The sequence below is a fragment of the Sceloporus undulatus genome, chromosome 3 (assembly GCF_019175285.1).
Source record: "Sceloporus undulatus isolate JIND9_A2432 ecotype Alabama chromosome 3, SceUnd_v1.1, whole genome shotgun sequence".
Lineage (NCBI taxonomy): Eukaryota > Metazoa > Chordata > Lepidosauria > Squamata > Phrynosomatidae > Sceloporus > Sceloporus undulatus.
This window is the reverse complement of record NC_056524.1, coordinates 64,643,655-64,662,936: the sequence shown is the minus strand read 5'-3', so window position 1 is coordinate 64,662,936 and position 19,282 is coordinate 64,643,655. Positions and strand designations below refer to the sequence as shown.

Below are 19,282 nucleotides of genomic sequence, written 5' to 3'. Positions count from 1 at the left end.
TGGCAAAATAAATCACCTATCTCTAAATTAACAGTCCTGAATAATTTTCTGGCACTGAAATCTAATGAAAATTCAAATCTAATGCAGGATTTATCCAATTCTGCAAAATAATAATACAGGCCTAAATCCATTTTTTATAGAAGAGTTGTCATACCAAGTTTCTGTTGATTTAATTGAAGTGGGGGCTAATAGTTCGGTTTAGGCCATTGTGTCACTGTTCAAGCTGCCACATCATTTTGCATATTTAACCAGTCAATGAAAAATATGTTGCAACAGCCATTTATGGATTTTATCCCATTTGCTTATGTACTTTGCATAATTTCTGGGAAGTCAGACCTGTTCTAAGTCAGACTGAATAATTTACAAGTAACTTATTAGGCACAGGTGAATAATGAATGAATGAATGAATGAATGAGTCTTTATTTATATACTGCCGTTCTTTCGATCACGGCGGTTTACAGAATAATAAAATACAAGTTACATTAGCAAAAGTCCCCCATATTAAACAGTACAGTACATCAATTAAAATGCATCATTCAATCATTAAAACCACTTAAAAAACAATCAGACAATTCAATCAATACAATACACACAATAAACAGGAGAAAAATAGTGATTAGGATATGTGGGGGAAAGCTTGGCAGAAGAGGTAAGTCTTGAGATTTTTCTTAAAAGACTCGAGGGAGGGGGCCGAGCGGAGCTCGTCAGGGAGAGAGTTCCAAGTCCGCGGGGCCGAAACAGAAAAAGCCCTATGTGCAGACGCTGTATATTTCACCTTAGGAACTCTCAAAAGTTGTCTCCCACCCGACCTGAGAGTGCGGGGCAGATTATATGGAGAGAGGTGGTCCTCCAAGTACTCTGGGCCCAAACCATTTAGGACTTTATAGGTAACAACCAACACCTTGTATTGTGCCCGGAAGCGGATTGGCAGCCAATGCAGATCTTTCAATATAGGTGTTATGTGGCTGGCCCTGGAGCTGCCAGTGACCAGTCTTGCTGCCATATTCTGAACCAACTGTAGCTTCCGAGTTTGGTACAAGGGTTGCCCCATGTAGAGCGCATTACAGAAATCAAGTCGAGAGGTTACCAGTGCATGTACCACTGTTTCAAGGTCCCCCCGACCCAGGAAGGGTCGCAGCTGGCGTATCAGCCGAAGCTGATAACAATCACTTCTAACTGTCGCATCCACCTGAGGAGTCAGGTGAAGCGACGAGTCCAGAAGCACCCCCAGATTGCGAACTGTGTCCTTCACGGGGAGCGTGACCCCGTTCAGGACGGGTGGACAAATTTCCTTCCCGGTACCGGGGGAGCCTATCACAAGTACTTCCGTTTTCTCTGGATTCAGGCTGAGTCTATTTTCCCTCATCCAGCCCATTACCGACTCCAGACAGGCATTGAGCGGAGAGATGCCATCCCTAGACGCTGCATCAGTCGGAGACAGAAAGAAGACTATTTGGGTGTCATCAGCGTACTGATAACACCGCGCCCCGTGTCTCCGGATGATCTCTCCCAGCGGCTTCATGTAAATGTTGAATAGCATAGGGGACAAAATCGCTCCCTGAGGGACCCCAGATGTAAGGGCACTCATATCGGAGCAACAGTCCCCCAGCTCCACCATCTGGAATCTGCCTGAGAGGTAGGAACGGAACCACTGCAGAGCAATACCCAACTCCCCCAGGCGATCCAGAAGGATATCATGGTCGATGGTATCGAAGGCCGCAGAGATGTCCAAGAGCACTAACAGAGACACGCTACCCCTGTCCATGCCCAGATGGAGATCATCGACTAAGGCAACCATGGCAGTCTTAACCCCATAGCCCGCCCGGAAGCCGGTTTGAAATGGGTCCAGATAATCCGTATCCTTCAAGACCCCCTGTAGCTGGGAGGCAACCGCTCTCTCGATCACCTTCCCTAGAAATGGCAGCAGTGAAACAGGCCGATAATTATTTCGAATTAGGGGGTCAAGGGAGGGCTTTTTTAATAAGGGTTTCACAATGGCCGTTTTTAAACTAGATGGCAATCGGCCCTCCCTGAGAGATGAATTGACAATTCGGTGCAACATCTCAGTTATCGCCGTTCCCCCTTGAACTGCCAGCCATGAAGGACAGGGATCGAGAGAGCACGTCGTCTTCCTAATGCTACTGAGGATCCTGTCCACATCTTCGGTACTTACAGACTCAAAATGATCCAGTATAACTGAGTCCACGGAAGCTCTGGACGCCTCTACTCTCGATTCTGAACCAATAACAGCGTCGAGATCATCCCTTAGCCGAGAAATTTTATCCGCGAAGAAGTTGTTAAACTCATCACAGCAGGCTTTAGATGGCTCCAATAGTGGGTTCAGGGGGGGAGCTAGTTGAGTGAGCTCTCTCACAACCCTGAACAGCTCTGCCGGACGCGACTCCGCGGACGCAATATGTGCAGCAAAGAACGAGTTCTTGCCTGCACCTATTGCTACTCCGTAGGCCTGCAAATGAGACTCCAGGAGTGTCTTGTTGGCTAAGTCCTGATGTGTCCGCTTTCTAATGGTTGCTTTCTAATACCAGTTCATTTTTATTCTTGGCTCAGTAAAATTGAATCTAAAGGACCAGAGGGGGAGCTGTGTTTGCCTGCTCTAGCAAAATGAACAGTGTCATGAGGTCCTTTTACAGCAGGAATGGGGGGGGGGGGGAAGGTGACTTCCCCAAGGCTGCCTGAGCCACTCTACATTTTTTAATTTTAATTTTAACCTCCTAAAATTACCCCCAGATACTTAATGGAATAGGAGCCAGTTTTGCCATATTTTGGTCCCTGGTTAGACCCAGTACAAGTCTGTATTCAAACAGGAAGTCAATTTTTGTCTTATTTCTTAAGGCACCAGATTCTGCTATTGGAAAACATGGGGGGGGGGGGGAGACCAGGAGCAGATTTTCACATGGAAGTACTTGTGAGTACCATTCAGTTCCTAGGCTTGAACAGGACACTAATTCTAAATAGTTGTCTTTTGTCCCAATTTCCACTTGACATCATCATCATCATCATCATCATCATCATCATCGAAAAACCCAGTAATTTTTCAGGTACAATGTGGGATCTAGCAATCTTTTTAAGGCTGGCATAGTGGATAATTATCCAAAGTATTAGCACTTCTCTGCCTACCCAGCCTTCCAAACCTCCATACAGTAAAGTGGGTAAAACCATATTTAAAATGTAATTAAAAACAATTTTAATTTAAACTGTAAAATCCATTTTAAAAAACAGAAGCTTTGTGGCATAGCAATTTTGGAGCCAGCCTGACTTACTTTCTATGGGAGGGAGTTCCACAGTTGAGGTGCAGCTATGTCCTATTCACTCATCCATTTAGCCCAGGGGATGGCCAAAGTGGTAGCCTCTACACATGTGGCCCCCAGGACTCCCGGGTGTAGAATCAATTTTTAAAAAGTGGAATTGAAATGTAAGTGACTTCTGAGGTACTTCCCATTGTTTTAAAAAAGTATCTCTTTGTCCTAGAATGGTCCACGGCAGAATCACAGAAAAGAATGACATTCACTTTCCCTATATTTGGGGGCATTTTAGGTCAATTTTTAATTTTTTTTGGGGGGGGATGTGGTGCAGATGCAGCCTTCTAAGGTCTCCTCAGGGGGATGAATACATCAGCTAGCCTTGACGGTTGCTTGTCCTGATCTAGCTTCATTGTGATGGTGTGCCTTCCAGCAGTTTCTAACTTAAGTCAACCCTAAGACAAATCTATCACAGCATTATCTGGGGCTGAGAGTATATAACTCACCCAAGGTCACCCAGTGGGTTTCCATAGCTGACCAGGGAATCAAACTTTGATCTCCTGAGTTGAGTCTAATGCTCAAACCACTGCACCACACTGGTTCTCATATCATTATTCATTCAGTGATTGCCATATACATTCTTATTGCACTTTACAGAGAAACAAATGTATTCGAATGCATCTGTAAGAATGAGTTCAAGACTTCAGCTATTATTGTTTTGCTCACCTCTAAGGTGCCACCAAATGCTTGAGCATTTGCATGCTTGTTTTGTGTATTGTATCTTTGCCCAACCATACTGATTGTGGAAGGATGGGAACAGTAGTTTTGGAAGTTGTTGTCTAACACAGTAGGCAGGTGTAACAATTCTGGGCCCTGATCCACTCAGTTCCCAAGCCAATTCAAGCTCAAGGGTTTGTCAAAATGAAATGTAGTTGCAGGTCCATCAAAACAATGGTTTATTGATTACATGAGAGGTTAAGCAGAATACAGCAAGAAAACCAAGGTATGTCCTTTAACTGATCAAAGTACTCCTTGGGTACAGCTGGGGTACAGCCCCAGACTCTTGCACTGTATAAGATGTTGTCCTCTATGGACACGTTTCCTGGGGCTGGACTGCAACTGGTGCACCCCAAGGACAAGACTGATCTTTCCTGATCTTTAGATACTCCTCCTCCAGTGTTCACACTTATACTGGTGGGGTGGGAAGAGAAGATTATCCCATCCTAACAGTTTTCCTAGGTACTCTAAGATAGAGACAGATGAGATGAAAACAGATAAGATGAGCAAAAATTGCATACCTTACTAGAGAAACTGAAACTACTGAAAGCCACATTATAATAATTTCCCTCCACTACAGGCTTACTTGATTAACTAAAGTCTAGCTACTGTGTTATGCATCCTTTAAGCTTATAAAGTACTCAGACAGGGTGAATGTCAGAGCTACCTTTACTCCTTGCTCTTCACTCTTTTGAAATACACAAGACCACTATCTTCTATACCAACGCAATTTCAGTAGGAAACTGCTCCACTTGTTTGTACCAGAAGCAGGTATTAACAGTTGGACTTCAGGTAGAATATTAGAAATTTGGGTGATTTACCTGCTGGCCATCTCAAAATAAGGGGGGGAGTAGCAGTATGCACTTCATAATTAAACTCTTTGTGAATAGTGTAGACATTTAGGCAGACAGGCCGTACCTGTGCCATTTATGGAATTGACATAGAGCAACTGAAATAATGACACATGGATCCCAAGTATATTACCAAACAATGGTTGCAGTGAAATTAAATAGCATCTAAAAGTGTGTATTTGAGAATCTGTGAGAACAAAAAGGCTAAGAGTAGTTTTGGGCTGAGTGAAAAGTCTTCTCCACAAATCTGCATTTTCCAACACAGATATCCAGTAACCATGCTGATCAAACTGAAGTTCCAAGCCAAAAATAAATTCTCTGATTTGCTTTGCTTTAATTTGCTTTGATTGATTTGCCCAGCACTTGCTGCTGCTTATGTAATGCATTGTCATTTGTTTTGCTGGAATTATTACATAACACAGTTTCTCATAGTCTTTATTCCTTGTATCTTAATATTAAGGGCATAGAATGATAAGCCCTGAAGGATTTTTCTTTGGGACCTCTTCCATACAGTGTTGACAAAATGCCACTTTCTTACATAACCATGTCTGTGCAAATGCTGTAAGTTTCTAATATTTAATTATTTAAAATGTCAGTGTCTCTGGAAATATTATACAACCATCATCCATCTTTATGTTTACATGAACTTCTTCACTCTGATGTTCCTGAGTGACCAACTAGAGGTGAAGGATCTTTCTGAACAGGTATGGGGAGTGGGGGAATGGTCACATAACTTTGGATATAGCCTCATGTAAGCTTCCCTAGCTGCTTGGAGAAAAATGTAGGATAGAAAAGTAGCAACTATTTGGGCAGAGGAAAAGCCAGGAGATTCAGTGGTAATCTTCAGCTAGCCAGACAACATTCTCTGACTCCTAGCACACTAAAACTAACAGCTTAGAAAACTTAAGTTTTCAGTATAAACTCCCCAGATCACCAGCTATCATGGCCCATTGGCTAAGGTGACTGAGAGATTCTGGGAATTCCCTGTGTTGTTTAGCACAAGTGGATAAAGCTTCCTATTAGATTCGAACTCTTGTTAGATTTGATCACGTTGGACATACTGGAAGGTTGATTTTGAGTGTTGTAGTCCACAGTGGAATCACATTGTGTGAAGGGAACTATGGAGGACTTTGGAATGTTCCTGGCAATTTGAAGGTATATATATATTTAAAGACTGCAAGGAGATAAATCAGATAGGAATAAGTAGCATATCTTTGGGCTCTTAGACTTAAGTAGCATATCTTAAATAGCATATCTTTGAACTCTTAGATTTTGGGCTCATTTTTTTTAACTATGCCCATTCAGCACCACATGCTTCCATTGGCCATGTTCTACAGGCACACTGGGAATTGTTCAATGTATGTAGAGAGCACTGGAGTCACTTTCACACTATGATTCCTCTTTATGATTCCATTTTAACTATCATCCTGTGGGACTCTGGGGTTTATAGTTTGGTGAGGCTCTAGAACTCGCTGGAAGTTTAAATACCCCTCTTTAAATTGCAAACCTCAGGATTCTGTAGAATGGAGCTATGGCAGTTAAAGTTCAATGATATGGGTATCACTGGGTTGGGGAAAGTCTGGAGCCATAATAAGAAAAGAGTGCCTTTCCCTCATTGCCAAGGAACTGCAGTCTTGTCCCAACATGTTTAGAATGGGAGAGGAAGTTTTCCCCTGTGATACCTGCTTATATGAATCCTGCCCTCTTTATAGCTTGTTATTAATGTCTATTTCTGATTTTGCTGATTTTAATTGTTTGGAGGATGTGACCTGCCAGTTATGCAAAGATACAGGGGCTTCCGAGAGGGATAATTAACTTTCTATTTATAAATTTGTGTAGGATTGATGTTCATGCTGGAGGAATAATTTATCTGACAGGTTTGTCTGTGTTGTTTGCAAAAGTTCCACAAGCAGACAATTACAGCTGTGAAAAGAACTTTTTTAAAACTGTAAACCGTATCTGTGAAATAGGTTTCTTTTTCCTAAAGGCACCAGATCTTATCTGATCTTGGAAGCTAAGCGGCAGTATACTTTGAGAAAATTCTGTGGAATTCATGGGGTCACAAGACAACTTGAAGGGACACACAGCACCTTCTGTTTGCTCTTTCACAAAGTTCTGTTCTTTGTCTGAAGTCTGATATATGTATGTGTCACAGGTGGAACAAGAAAATTTTTAGGGTTGTGAATTCACTCAACTGAATTCATTGATTTGCTAACTGAAAACCTTACAAGCACAATTACAGCAAAATAGAGCTTTAAATTACCCTGACAACATGTTTTATAGTGAAGAACTTTAATAAAAGTTTTAACACCATCCTTTCCTTGTAACTAACACACTTTGCATTGATTTCCCAAGAATTCATGAGATCCAGTTCCTTAACAGTATGTTTCAACCACAAGTAACAGTAATTCACACCAGAGTGTATTGCGTAAATTTTGTCAGAGATAGTCACGACACTCATAATGCTGGTTTTTATTTGTAAAACCCTATATGGCTTGGGTTCAGATTATTTGAAGGACTCTATCTCTCTTTATGAGCCTGTACATTTGTCTGGAGAGATCCTTGTCCCACACCTCCTTGGGCTCATTTGGTGGGAAGAAGGAAGAAGGCCTTTTCAGTGGGTACTCACAGATACTGGAAGTCTCTCCATAGAAAGGCCAAGATGACTTTGTCTTTGCTCTCCTTCTTTTGGCAGATCAAAACCATTATTGTGTCAATTAAAAAAAAAACATTATTGTGTCATCAGGCTTTTACAAACTTACTAGGGTTAGGCTTTTCATGCTGTGTGGTGCTGTTTTTAAGTTTTGTATATAGATTTGTATAGACACCACACTATTAGCAGAAAATATCACAGACATGGAACAACTGCTAAGAAAGTTCAAAGAAGAAAGTGTGAAGGCAAGCTTGCTAGTAACATAAAGAGAACAAAAATAATGACCACAGAAGGTCTACACAGATTCAACCTAGACAATGAGGAAATTGAAATAGTAAAAGAGTTCCCATACCTTCAGCCAAACATTGATCAGAATTGGGACTGTAGCCAAGAAATCAGAAGAAGACTAGAAATGGGGAGGTCAGCTATAAAAAAATTAGAAGAAATCCTAAAATGTGAAGCTATCCAACTGAGTATGAACGTTAGAATTGTTCAAGCCATCACCATGTACAGTTGTGAGAGCTGGACAGTGAGGAAGGCGGATAGGAGGAAAACCAACTCATTTGAGATATGGTGCTAGAGAAGAGTGCTGAGGATATCATGGATAGCCAGAAAGTGAAACAAATGAGTCCTAGAACAGATCAAGCATGAAATCTCACTGGAAGCCAAGAAGATAAAGTTGAGGCTGTTGCACTTTGGTGATGTCATGAGAAAGAATGAGTCACTGGAAAAGACAATAATGCTAGGAAAGGTGGAGAGATGTAGAAAGAGAGGAAGACTGCATGCTAGATGGATGGACTCTATTAAAGCAGTCATGAGTATAAAGTTAAACGACCTTAGCAGAGCAGTGGAAAATGGGGAGTCTTGGAATTGTCACAACCATAGGGTCGCCATGAGTCAGGATTGACAACAGTCTTTTAATTAATTTTATTATTTGTAATGTTTAATGGTTTAACTTTATAAATTGTTTGGTTTAAACTCTTAAGTGTATTATTTTATTAATGCCTTTGTATTGCATTTGATTTGTTTTGTTTTAAATATGTTGTTAGCCACCTTGAATCCTATTATTGGGAGGAAGGCAGGATGTAAATAAATAAATAAATAAATAAGCAAGCAAGCAAGCAAGCATAAACAAGCCAACATCCCCTAGTGTATTATCAACCCAGAACATATCTGGGCATGGATCTAGTGCCAATAGTGCAAAACCCCACCCCAATGTCATGGATTATGAAGCAATTGCTTTAGTCTGTGGAGCCTTTTGAGAATCACCTTTTCATTGTTTTCAGCAAGTATAGAAGCAAGCTAGGTATATCCTCCAGAGCATGGGATGGGATTGAGTGGGGAAAGAGCAAGTGAGCATGTCAAGATGGGGAAGAAAACAGGAATCAACAGGACATTGAAGTGAAGGACAATTGCTGCTGTTAACCAGTTGAAAAATAAAATGAAATTAGGATGCTAAGTGGGTGCTCATGTTAAACAGTACAGCTGGGAGCCCTTGGTCTAAGAATAATAAAATAAAATTTCTAATGCATTTGAAAAGTGGTTTTAAATAGACCTTTGTAATGAAGTCTTTCATAATGGCCTATACAGTGGGGATGGAGTGTTTTTCAGAGACAGTGCATAGAAAGGGTTGCCAGATAGAAAACTGGAGAGAGCTCTCCATAATGGTTGTGCAGAAGAGGGAATTTCAGCAAGTATTGCTTGTCAGGCAATAAGCAAGATCTGCTGAAATGGTTTCTTTTGCACAACTATTAAAGATAAATGCAACCCTAGTAGTAAATGTCATCTGTGACATTAACATCCATGGTGCAGTGCTTGGCGGCAAAGTAATTTTCTTTGGATCACAGAACCTCCCAGCCAGCAGCATGAGGCTGATTCTGAGAGTTGTAATCTGGAAAAAAAAAAAAAAAGAATCTGCAGGCAGCACTTGCAATCTTGACCTTGTTTGCTCTGGTAAGGAAAGAAATATCCCAAATTTGCAAGTGGTCAAATGAAGAGAAGAATCTGACTTTCTATTAAAAAATCATGTCTCCATACATTCCGCCCCGCACCCTCAGAACATCTGGGCAGCAACTATTGAGGGTTCCAGGGGCTAGACTAGCCTCCACAATGAGGAGGTAATATTCCATCGTCGCCCCGGCCCTCTGGAATACGCTGCCCATAGAGCTCCGCTCGGCCACCTCCCTGGCCCAGTTTACGAGGGACTTAAAAACCTTCCTATTTCAGGTAGCATTCCCTGAATCAAGTCCTAGTTAGTCTTCCCCCCCTCGACAGCAATGGTGGCTGGCTAATGGGGGGGTTTAGTATTGATTTTAATGGAAATGAGTAGTGTATTTTAATGTATGTGTTATTGTATTGATGTTATTAATATGTTGTTCACCACCCTGATCGTTGGAAGGGCGGTATACAAATAAAATTTTTATTATTTATTTTATTATGTCAGTTCTGAACAAATGAGTTACCCCTGAAACAAGGGAGAAGGGCATTATATGGTGAAGCTCATACTTGCTGTTAGCAGAGGCATCTGGGAGGATTGAAAAGCCGACTGACGAACTCTTGCCTTTGGGGAGGAAACTGGGGACCTGTAAATTTCTGAACAGGAGGCTTTGCTCATTGATGGGGTGAGGAGAAATCATAGCCTTGCACCTGAGCAAAGTTGCCCTCCAGCTAAACGTAATTGTCGATTGCTATGTGAAAAGAAATTTCTCCTTGGAACTCAGCTGTTCGGTCTAATTGGAGTGTTGCTTTGTTAGGCCCCATTCCACCTCTCTTGGGGAAGCCTCCCCGCCTTTACCTACCATTTGGGATTGAGCAGTAGAGACAGTTATTTTGAGTTCCTGTTTCCTATTAAGAATCTTTATCTTTTGTATTTGCTTTGATAATGGCATTTTGTAGAAAACCCCTTAATCACCTGAGCTGAAATGACACAACCCAGCTTATAAAGCATCCCTTTTGTTCTTGGAAAAGAGAAATTGCTCACAAAAGTTGTAACGATGAACATGTGTACTTTTTTTCAGGGCACATTTAATTGATTTCAAGGAATTAATTACAGGATAGTAATCTTTCTCTGTCCAGACAGCCAGTGTGATGTAGTGGGTTGAGTGTTGTACTAGAACATGGAAACCTACTGGGTGATCTTGGACGAGTCACACTCTCTCAACCTCAGATGAACCTCTTTGGAATAAATATTGACAAGGAAAATCCTGTTAGCGGATTAGAAGAAGAGTTGATATGAAAGCTCATAGTAACAAAAATCAATCCCTCAAGAGGTCTTCTCAGAGAGTCTAGTATCACCATTTCGAAAAAGGAAAAGCATGCTTTGTTCATTTATTGGGGAATTAATGTATACTTATTCTGCTATATGTCCAGTGCAGACAGTGGATTGTTACTATTTAAAACCAAAATCCAGCAGAAATTACTGCTGTAACAACAATAAAAATAGATAGAAGTAAATAGAACCATATAAGACAACAGACAACAATGAATTTTGTGGTACACTAAAGAAGAACAAATTTTATTTGGCATATGTTTCTGAAGAAGTGGGCTACAGTCCACGGAAGCTTTTGATGAATAAAAATGGTTTGCCTTCAGAGTACCATAATACTCTCTTGTTTTTGCTTCACTAGATTAACACGACTACTCCATGTTCGTGGAAATTCTTAAAAACAAGGAGTTGTTCCGACTCCTGAGTGTTTATTTTTTCCTTGGAAATAATATTTTCTGCACTATTTTGAAGCACTGAGATCACAAAGCCTTGAAATTGCACTGCCAGATGGTTGTGTCAGGGACTATGGGGAACAGCATCAAACCTTCACAGAGAGGGGAAAGAACGAAAAATTGTAAATTAAGGGAACTTTTTTTCCTCCTTAAAAGAGAATTAACATCAACTGAACTCATGGGAAATTCATTCTGAGTCAAATGTTTAGGATTGTGCCATAAGATCTCTTTTCAAGTTTGCTGAGGATAAGATTAGTTCAGACACAACACCAAAAGTATGTCTTAACATTGGCCTAAATCATGCTACTCTTGACTAGAGCAGAGCAACTCTATCAGTGTGATTTACCTATGTGTGGATTCACCAATCAACAATGGATTCAAAGGGCTTAGTTTACCCTAACTAACCAATATATTAACTACTTTGGGTTTGCACACTCCTCTCTCACCCTCCCCTCCTTACTCATGTGCTGAAATTTCTTTTCTGGTTTATATCAAACTGTACTTTTTCCATTTATAGTTGAACCTTCAAATTATGGTTCTACTTGCCCTGCAAATGAATCTTGCAAACCAAAGTTTGATTTAGGGAGAAAGAGACTGAAAATCATGAAAGGAGTGGAGAAAAAACATGCACATAAGAATCTTTCATTTAGTACAAATCCATTGTTTAGGGTTTTATGTAAACCAGGAAGAATGAATGTGTGGCTCTCAGATGCTGCTGGATTTGTAGCTCCAACCATCCTTCCTCTTGGCTGTACTGACTAGGACTGACAAGAACTGTAATCCAGTAACATCTGAAGGTCCAGTCATTTCCCATGGAGCCTTTGTTCTGGAAGATTTTATAACCCAGGTAAAGTGATTATCTCAAACAGACATTTACAGGGTCCTCCCCCCCATGATGTGGTGGTGATGATGATTTTAAAAATACTGAATACAAGATGCAGGTGGAAGAAGACTTGCCTATAGGACCTTTGCTTGCTAACATGAATCCAGCCTTGTAAATTGTTGGCAGCTGGCATGATAATGAGTCTATTTCAATATAAATGAGCTTCGTGTTATTAATATCTCCAAGCTTCTGGGCAACTTATGAACTCCTTTTCAGAGCTCAACTGCAGTTTAAAGGCAGGGAGGGGGAAAGCGGCACAAAGCTGAAAGAAAAAGACTTGGATTTAACAAATTATTAACAATGCTTTCCCCACTTTCTGACCCGAACAAACATAATACCACGAGGGAAATGCATGCTTATTCTGAATACTCATAAAATTTTTATAAAAATCATCATGAGGCCCTGAGCTGCCAAAACGAAGGCACAAATTGAAATGGCCTGTTTTCATAATCACTACCAATGATTTCTTTTCGAGTGACCTTTATCATCTTAGAAGTAATCTTATTCTGAAAATAGTCTTTCCTCCTCAAACCTCAGTGACATTGAATCTTCATTGGTGTGAGAGATCTGTCACATCTTTCTTGCTTTGATTAACATTTCTGCATTGTCAATATACTTTTTTAAAAAATCACGTTTTTGGTGCCTTCAACATGAAAGCCTGTGCAAAATCTGCCATAGACATGCCCCATTCTGTTAAGGAGCAAACATAGTTTGTTTCTGGCTATATTGTTAGCTATGTATTTAATTTTGCAATTTCTTTTCATGGAAGCCAGTTAAACCAGTTCCTCCAATTGCTGCCCTTTCAAATTCAACTTGCATTCTGAACTTTTATCTGTGCAAAGGTATTTCAGTAGTGGATTTTTCTATTCTAAATCTCTGCCTCCTTTCTTTGCTTATTGAGGTTGGCTCACAGCTAGCCTCATTGTATAGGAATTCATGAAGATGACATAGAAGTGATTCTTAATTTGAGCCTCTTTCTGTTTCCCTGCCTCTTTTTCTCACTTCTCTATCCTGCCCTTGTTTAACCAAAGGATTCAAATATATTTTGTATTAGCAAAAATATTTTGTTTCTTACCTAAATTGCTTGTGGTACCCATCATGCCAGTGTGTCATCTGGTTTTGAAGACTAAACAATATTCTAGTCTGCCACCTCCTTGCAAACACAGAGAAGTTTACAATAGTGTAGAAATATAATTGTTTTACAGGTAAATGTCGATGTTGTCATGCCTTGTGTAGTAAGTGTTGAAAGTGTAACTTTATCTCCATTCTGGCTAATCCTTTTATTTTGCTTCTCTTTTTTCTTCCCCACCAGGTTTTTGGCACATGTTCACAGGCTCCGACAAGACACTAATGGAGTCTGTGAGTGGCAGGTGGTGACAGATTCTGCAGTTCCAGTAACTGTTCATTTTGAAAGTATTTGCCATTCTGTACATCTAAATTCCACACTTCTCTCAATAGAAGTAGTGCTGGATACTACTACTGCCCTATAAGGTATGTATGTTGCATTCATTTTCTATAGCACTTTACTGCCTCATTTGCAGCTTCTGGAAGGAACTGGCGTCTTTACCATTACTGTATATCATTGAGCAATACAGAAAAGCTAGAATCTCCCCTATGCTAATGATGATATCTTCTCTTCCCTCTTTTTCTTTTCTTTCTGATTTGAACATAGTAAAATGTATCCCTTATATCAGTTGGCAAACTCAAGGATTGCTTTTGGGAATTTATATATTCGTAAAATATTTTCAAGCTGTGGGTGGTTAAATCTGTGGACAAAGAATCCATGGATACAGAGGGCCAGCAGCAAACAGAATTCCAGTCTTTCCCAGCTCAAGCTTTATTGCTCAATTAACTGCAGACATACTGCTACAACCTGGTGATAGACGTCTCTCTTTCTCTGGCCCCCTTTCACCTCCCTCCCAGTGCCAGTACTGTTAAAAAATCTTCCTGCTAGACGGAGGATGAGAAGGAAAGGTGATGGAATGGGCATTCATAAAAAGAGTTTGTAAAAAGAAGCTTCTTTGTCAGAGGCTTTGTTAACTGAGGTATGCCTCTGTATTGGTCTTTAAAACCATTATGCTTTACTGGTTGTTATGATTGCCACAAAGTTGTTAGAGCACAGCATGTACTTTAACCCATCAAATAGTCCTATAAAGCTTGGGTTGTTTTTGTTTAGAACAGTGGGATTAATTTTTTTTTTTGTCATCCCTATGTATGAATAACTGCTTTCAGTATTTGGACACTCTCCATGACAAATTAAAAATCCCAAGTTTCTGTTAGCTTCACAGTATTGGAGGTAGACTGCTTACATCAGAACACTGCTCTGTGAATGCCTTTTATGATGTGATTTTGCTTGCTAAAGCTCCTCCATAGATGTCTCTGTATTCAAAAAAATGTGGGGGATTAAGACAACCATTATTACATGCACAGCCTGTTTTCAGTAGGAAATTCATTACTCCTCGTAGAAAAGCACTTTGCCCTTAGCAACTTTTATTTTTTTAAAGCTCAGTATAGATTACTCTCAGGTTATTTTTGTCATAGGGGAAGGTTATTAAATTTTGTATAATTTTGTTCATTATTTATGTTTTGTGTAGAGTTCATTGAATGTGTGGAACTGGCAAATTGGAGCCAGTTGTTTTACTCACCCAGCAAGTTGCTGCTTGTCTAGGGATTGAGTTTCTGCATGCCATTGGGTAAAATAAGCAGCTTCTCTGTAGTTAGGAGCCTCATTTTGCCCCCAACTAACAACAGAATGGTGATCTCATATTCTTGAAGATAATCTGTCAGAGTGTAGATCTTTCAATCTTTAAAAAGCTGCAGGTACAGTTGGCTGTAAAACTCATGCAGAAAATGACTCAAGGCTGTAGTTCTGAACACGTGGACCATACAGGGATTTGTTGGTTGCATATTTTTCCTACCTTTGTTCTCATAAGCTCAAGGTAGCTTGTATAGGTAAAGTCTCCATTATAAGCCGAAGAGCCAGCATTGTCAGAGACTGCTCTATGAACATGTGACCAGCATGGCTGCACAGAACGCTGTTTACCTTCCCACTGGAGTGATACCTATTTATCTACTTGGATTTGCATGCGTTAGAACTGCTAGGTTGGCAAAAGCTGGGACTAGTGATGGGATTTCACCCCATCATGTGGCACCCAGGCCTTGAATTGCCAACCTGCCGATCTTGCAATCAACAGAGACAGTGTTTTAACCACTTGAGCTACCACTTCCTCCATTTTTATATTCACCATGGCGTAGTAGGTAGGTCATGCTGAAGAAAAGTGACTGGCCCCAAATCAGCTGATGAGTTCTAGGATTCCTTATAGATAGTCCAGCACTTTAACCATTACACTCATTGGGAGTGATTTCTCAGGAGTGATGCAATTATTTGTTTCTGACATGCAAGAATGTATATTTTTTCATTGTTCTCCTTTGAAAGTTACTCAAAATTGGTAAGTTTTTGAAGGTTCTTTGTAAATAGAGACTTATTCTGTGCAAAATGACACTTGTATAAAATGGCATTTTGTTCACAGAAATGTTATTGCAGAGGAAATGCCATTTTCTGCATGAAAAATGAGGTTTTTCTTGCACAATAAATCTCAAACTGAATATTCTCACCTGTTTAAGGTTCTCATCAGGGCTTCTCAACACTCACAGTGGGCCCTTGTAGTAGTAGTAGTAGTAGTAGTAGTAGTAATAATTATATATTTGTTTCCCGCCTCTCCCTGTATTGGATTGAGGCGGGTAACAACGAAACAACAGTTATCCACTGGAGTTTGGTTCCAGGACTCCCCGTGGATAATAAAATCCATGGATTTTCAAGTCCCATTAAATATGATTGAAAAGGAAAATGGTGTCTCTAATATAAAATGAAAAATCAAAGTTTGCTATTTGGAATTTATACTTTTTTTGAATATTTACAAGCCATGGATGCTTAAATCCGTGGATAAAAAAAATCCATGGATAAGGAGGGCTGACTGTATTTTGCAACCATTTAAAAATACAGTGGAACCTCGCCATACGCGGGGGATCCGTTCCAGATCCCGCCGCGTATGGCGATTTCCGCCTATGCTCGAGCCCCATTGAAAACAATGGGGCTTGTGCACGGCGGTGTGGCGGCGCGCAAGGCGCAAAGGGTGCGCGCGCCCATTCAATTGAATGGGACGCGCTGCCCCTTCTGCCCTGCGCGCGCCGGCGGCTTTGAGCGCCTATGCTCAAAGCCGCCGATAAAAAGACCGCGTATGCGGAGGATCCACTGCATTTTAAATATCCTTTCCCTTCCTGCTTCTGGATAAACAAGCATGGGGATGTGTTGCAATGCTGATGGTTCCTTTACATTGATTAATTACTTCTGGGAGAGCCAGCATGGTGTGGTGGTTTGAGTGCTGGATTAGGATTCTGGAGACCAAGGTTTAAATCCCCACTGGACAAGTCACACTCACTCAGTTTCAGGGGAAGGCAGTGGCAAATGCCCTCTGAAGAAACTTGCCAAGAAAACCCAGTAATAGGTTCGCCCTAGGATCGCCATAAGTCAGAAATGACTTGAAGGCACATAACACACACAAAATTACTTTGGAATATTTTAAACCATGTTTTGCTTGCAGTTGGGATCTTTGGGATGTGATGAATGGATGGATTTTCTTCACTTTTTCAACGTATAGAGGGTTTGTTTTAGAACCAAAGTGTTAACTGGATGGAGAATGTAGGAAGATATTAGGTCAAATAATGCCTGAAGAAGTCATATGCAACCTCACCAGGGCCAGCCCAAGGCATTTTGCAATATATTTGCAGCAGTGGAAACTGTGGTGTTAGGGTTAAGGTGAACCCCAATAGGCTTATGATTAGATGATGCAGCCTCCACCGCCCTAAGGAGTTTGCCAGACCTGCAACAGTATCTTGGCAGGTACAAAGATGTACATTTCATACATCTATGACATCCTATACTTTTCTGAGATCAAATAGTGTGGCCATTATTGAAGAAATCACTGACAATAACAAACTCACAAGGAGGAGCAGTTATCTAGGAGTCTTGCTCTGTTCAGTCTGTACTGCTAAACACAACTGGAGGTGGGGTGGAGATGCTTTTAGCATTTCCTAGCAGCTGTCTTTGCCTTGTTATTGGGCTCGTGCTACCTTTTTATAAAGGCAGAGGATGTTGTTAGAATTTTTAATACTGGAAAGGTGATGTTAACACTGTACCTGATGTCTGAGTGTCTTCAGGTAAAAGCTGTTGAAAAGAAACTTCTACTGACTTTTCCTGGGTACATTAAAAAAAAACCCAGCCCTGTGGCAACCTAGATTCTGTAATGAGGGAAGCTGACTTTGGCAGCTGATATAAATTAAATTACATTTTGCATGGCATCACATACTTTGTATAGACTCTTCTAAATGTTTTGTATAATTTAGGTTGAAGACAGATGTATTATACAAAGGGGTCTTTCAGAGCTGTGAATGTGCTGTTTGCTGTCATTTTATATTGGTTTCTCTTTCTCTTTGTATACCAGCAAAGTGCACACTGATATGTTCTTGCCTGTCCCCACTCATCTGCATGGTTGCTGTTGCTTTTGTTGTCATCATCCTTTCCTCTCCCAGTAGGAAACAAACTTCCATTGCAGACAGGTATCAAGAGAAGGAAGCAATGCAGTCTCTCCTCATGTACTGATCCTGAACAGGATACAGGTTGAGAATGTGGGAGCAGTAAGAATAAGGAGGGACAGAAATGGCATTTCAGAATATGATTTTCAAGTGGCCTGGAAATAGATTTTAATACCCTAAAAGAGCCCAGCATATCCCTGTAATCTACATATTTGTTTCTATAATTATGTAGCTACAGTAAATGTAGTCAGAGCTTTGAAAAATATGTAACTATAACTTTCTATATTTCATCTATCTGTATAGTCTACACACATGCCCTGCTTTTGGACTACTGACAAGGTCTATTTAGCAAATCCCTTGACTGACTATTGCCCACACACTTTCAAGCCTGTTTTCCCATCCATAAGAGCTAGAAACTACTCCTTTAAAACATGAAATGAGTTAAAGAAATTTAAATTCTGTACTCAGTGCCATATTCTATGCTTTTTTGCTTTCTTGCAGAACTGCAGGGGAGAGACATTTGTTGCAGCCTGTTCATATTCCATAAAGCAGGGGTAGGCAACCTGGGGCCCGCGGGCCAGATCCGGCCCGCCAAGGCCTTCCCAGCGGCCCCTGAGCAGTCCTGCCGCCGATTGCCGCCAATTTTCCCCGTTTTTCGCCGCTCCTGGCGCCATTTTGAAAAACAAAATGGCGGCGCCCATGTAGGAGGCCTGGTGCAGCCCCTGGAGCACTCCAACAGGGGTCCAGGAGCTGCAGTGGGCTGCAGCAGGCTCCACCTTGCTCTCCGCCCTCCTCCTCCTCCTCCCTAAGAGCAGGGAAAGGAGGAGGAGGAAGCAGAAGGAGTGCAGAGCCAGGGAGAAAGGGAGCCAGGGAGTCAGAGCAGCAGCGAGGCAAGAGGTTGATTCATTGGGGGAGGGGTTTAGCTGGGTGTTCTATGTGCAAAATTCCCTCTCAGCACCTTGTGGCATTTCTGGGTTGAAACAGTGCATGCTTGCTGCAGTTTATTTTCCATTGCATTTTAGTAATTTCCTTGCTTGTATTTATTAGTAGTATTATTATTATACTGCCCTGGGTGGTGTTTGTGCAAACTTCCTCTTAGCACCTGTGGATTTTCTGGGTTGAAACTGGTGCAAGCTGCCTGCAGCTTATTTTCTTGCATTTTAGTAATTTCCTTGCTTGTAACTTTATTCTTAGTATTATTTATTATTATTACTACTTGCCCTGGGTGTTCTTTGTGCAAAATCCCCTCTCAATGAGAAAGAGCAGGAGGAGGAGAAAGAGGAGGAGGAGGAGTGTGACTTTCCAAAGTGCATTTCTGTGTATTTTTGGTGCATTTATTGCTGAAAGGTCTGCTGTAACAATGATAGTAGTGGAGGTGGTGATGATGATGATGATGCTTCGGTGGAAGCTCCGCCCCTGGAGGGTGGAAGCTCCACCCCCAGCATGCGGCTCCACCCCTGGAGGGTGGAAGCCCCACCCCCGGCATGCGGCTCCACCCCCCGGCTTCGGCCCCCCCAGTTGTCTGAGGGACAGCAACCTGGCCCCCGGC

At 41.2% G+C, this 19,282-nt stretch overlaps 1 protein-coding gene across 1 annotated transcript in view; it reads left to right on the top strand.

The window, feature by feature from the left end:
* The window catches only part of TIAM1 (TIAM Rac1 associated GEF 1), a 274,407-nt gene that overhangs the window by 131,304 nt on the left and 123,821 nt on the right, over window positions 1-19,282 (top strand). Inside the window, exon 4 of the mRNA XM_042459672.1 lies at window positions 13,454-13,632. The gene's annotated coding sequence lies outside the window, so the exon portion shown is untranslated. The remainder of the gene's footprint in view (window positions 1-13,453; window positions 13,633-19,282) is intronic.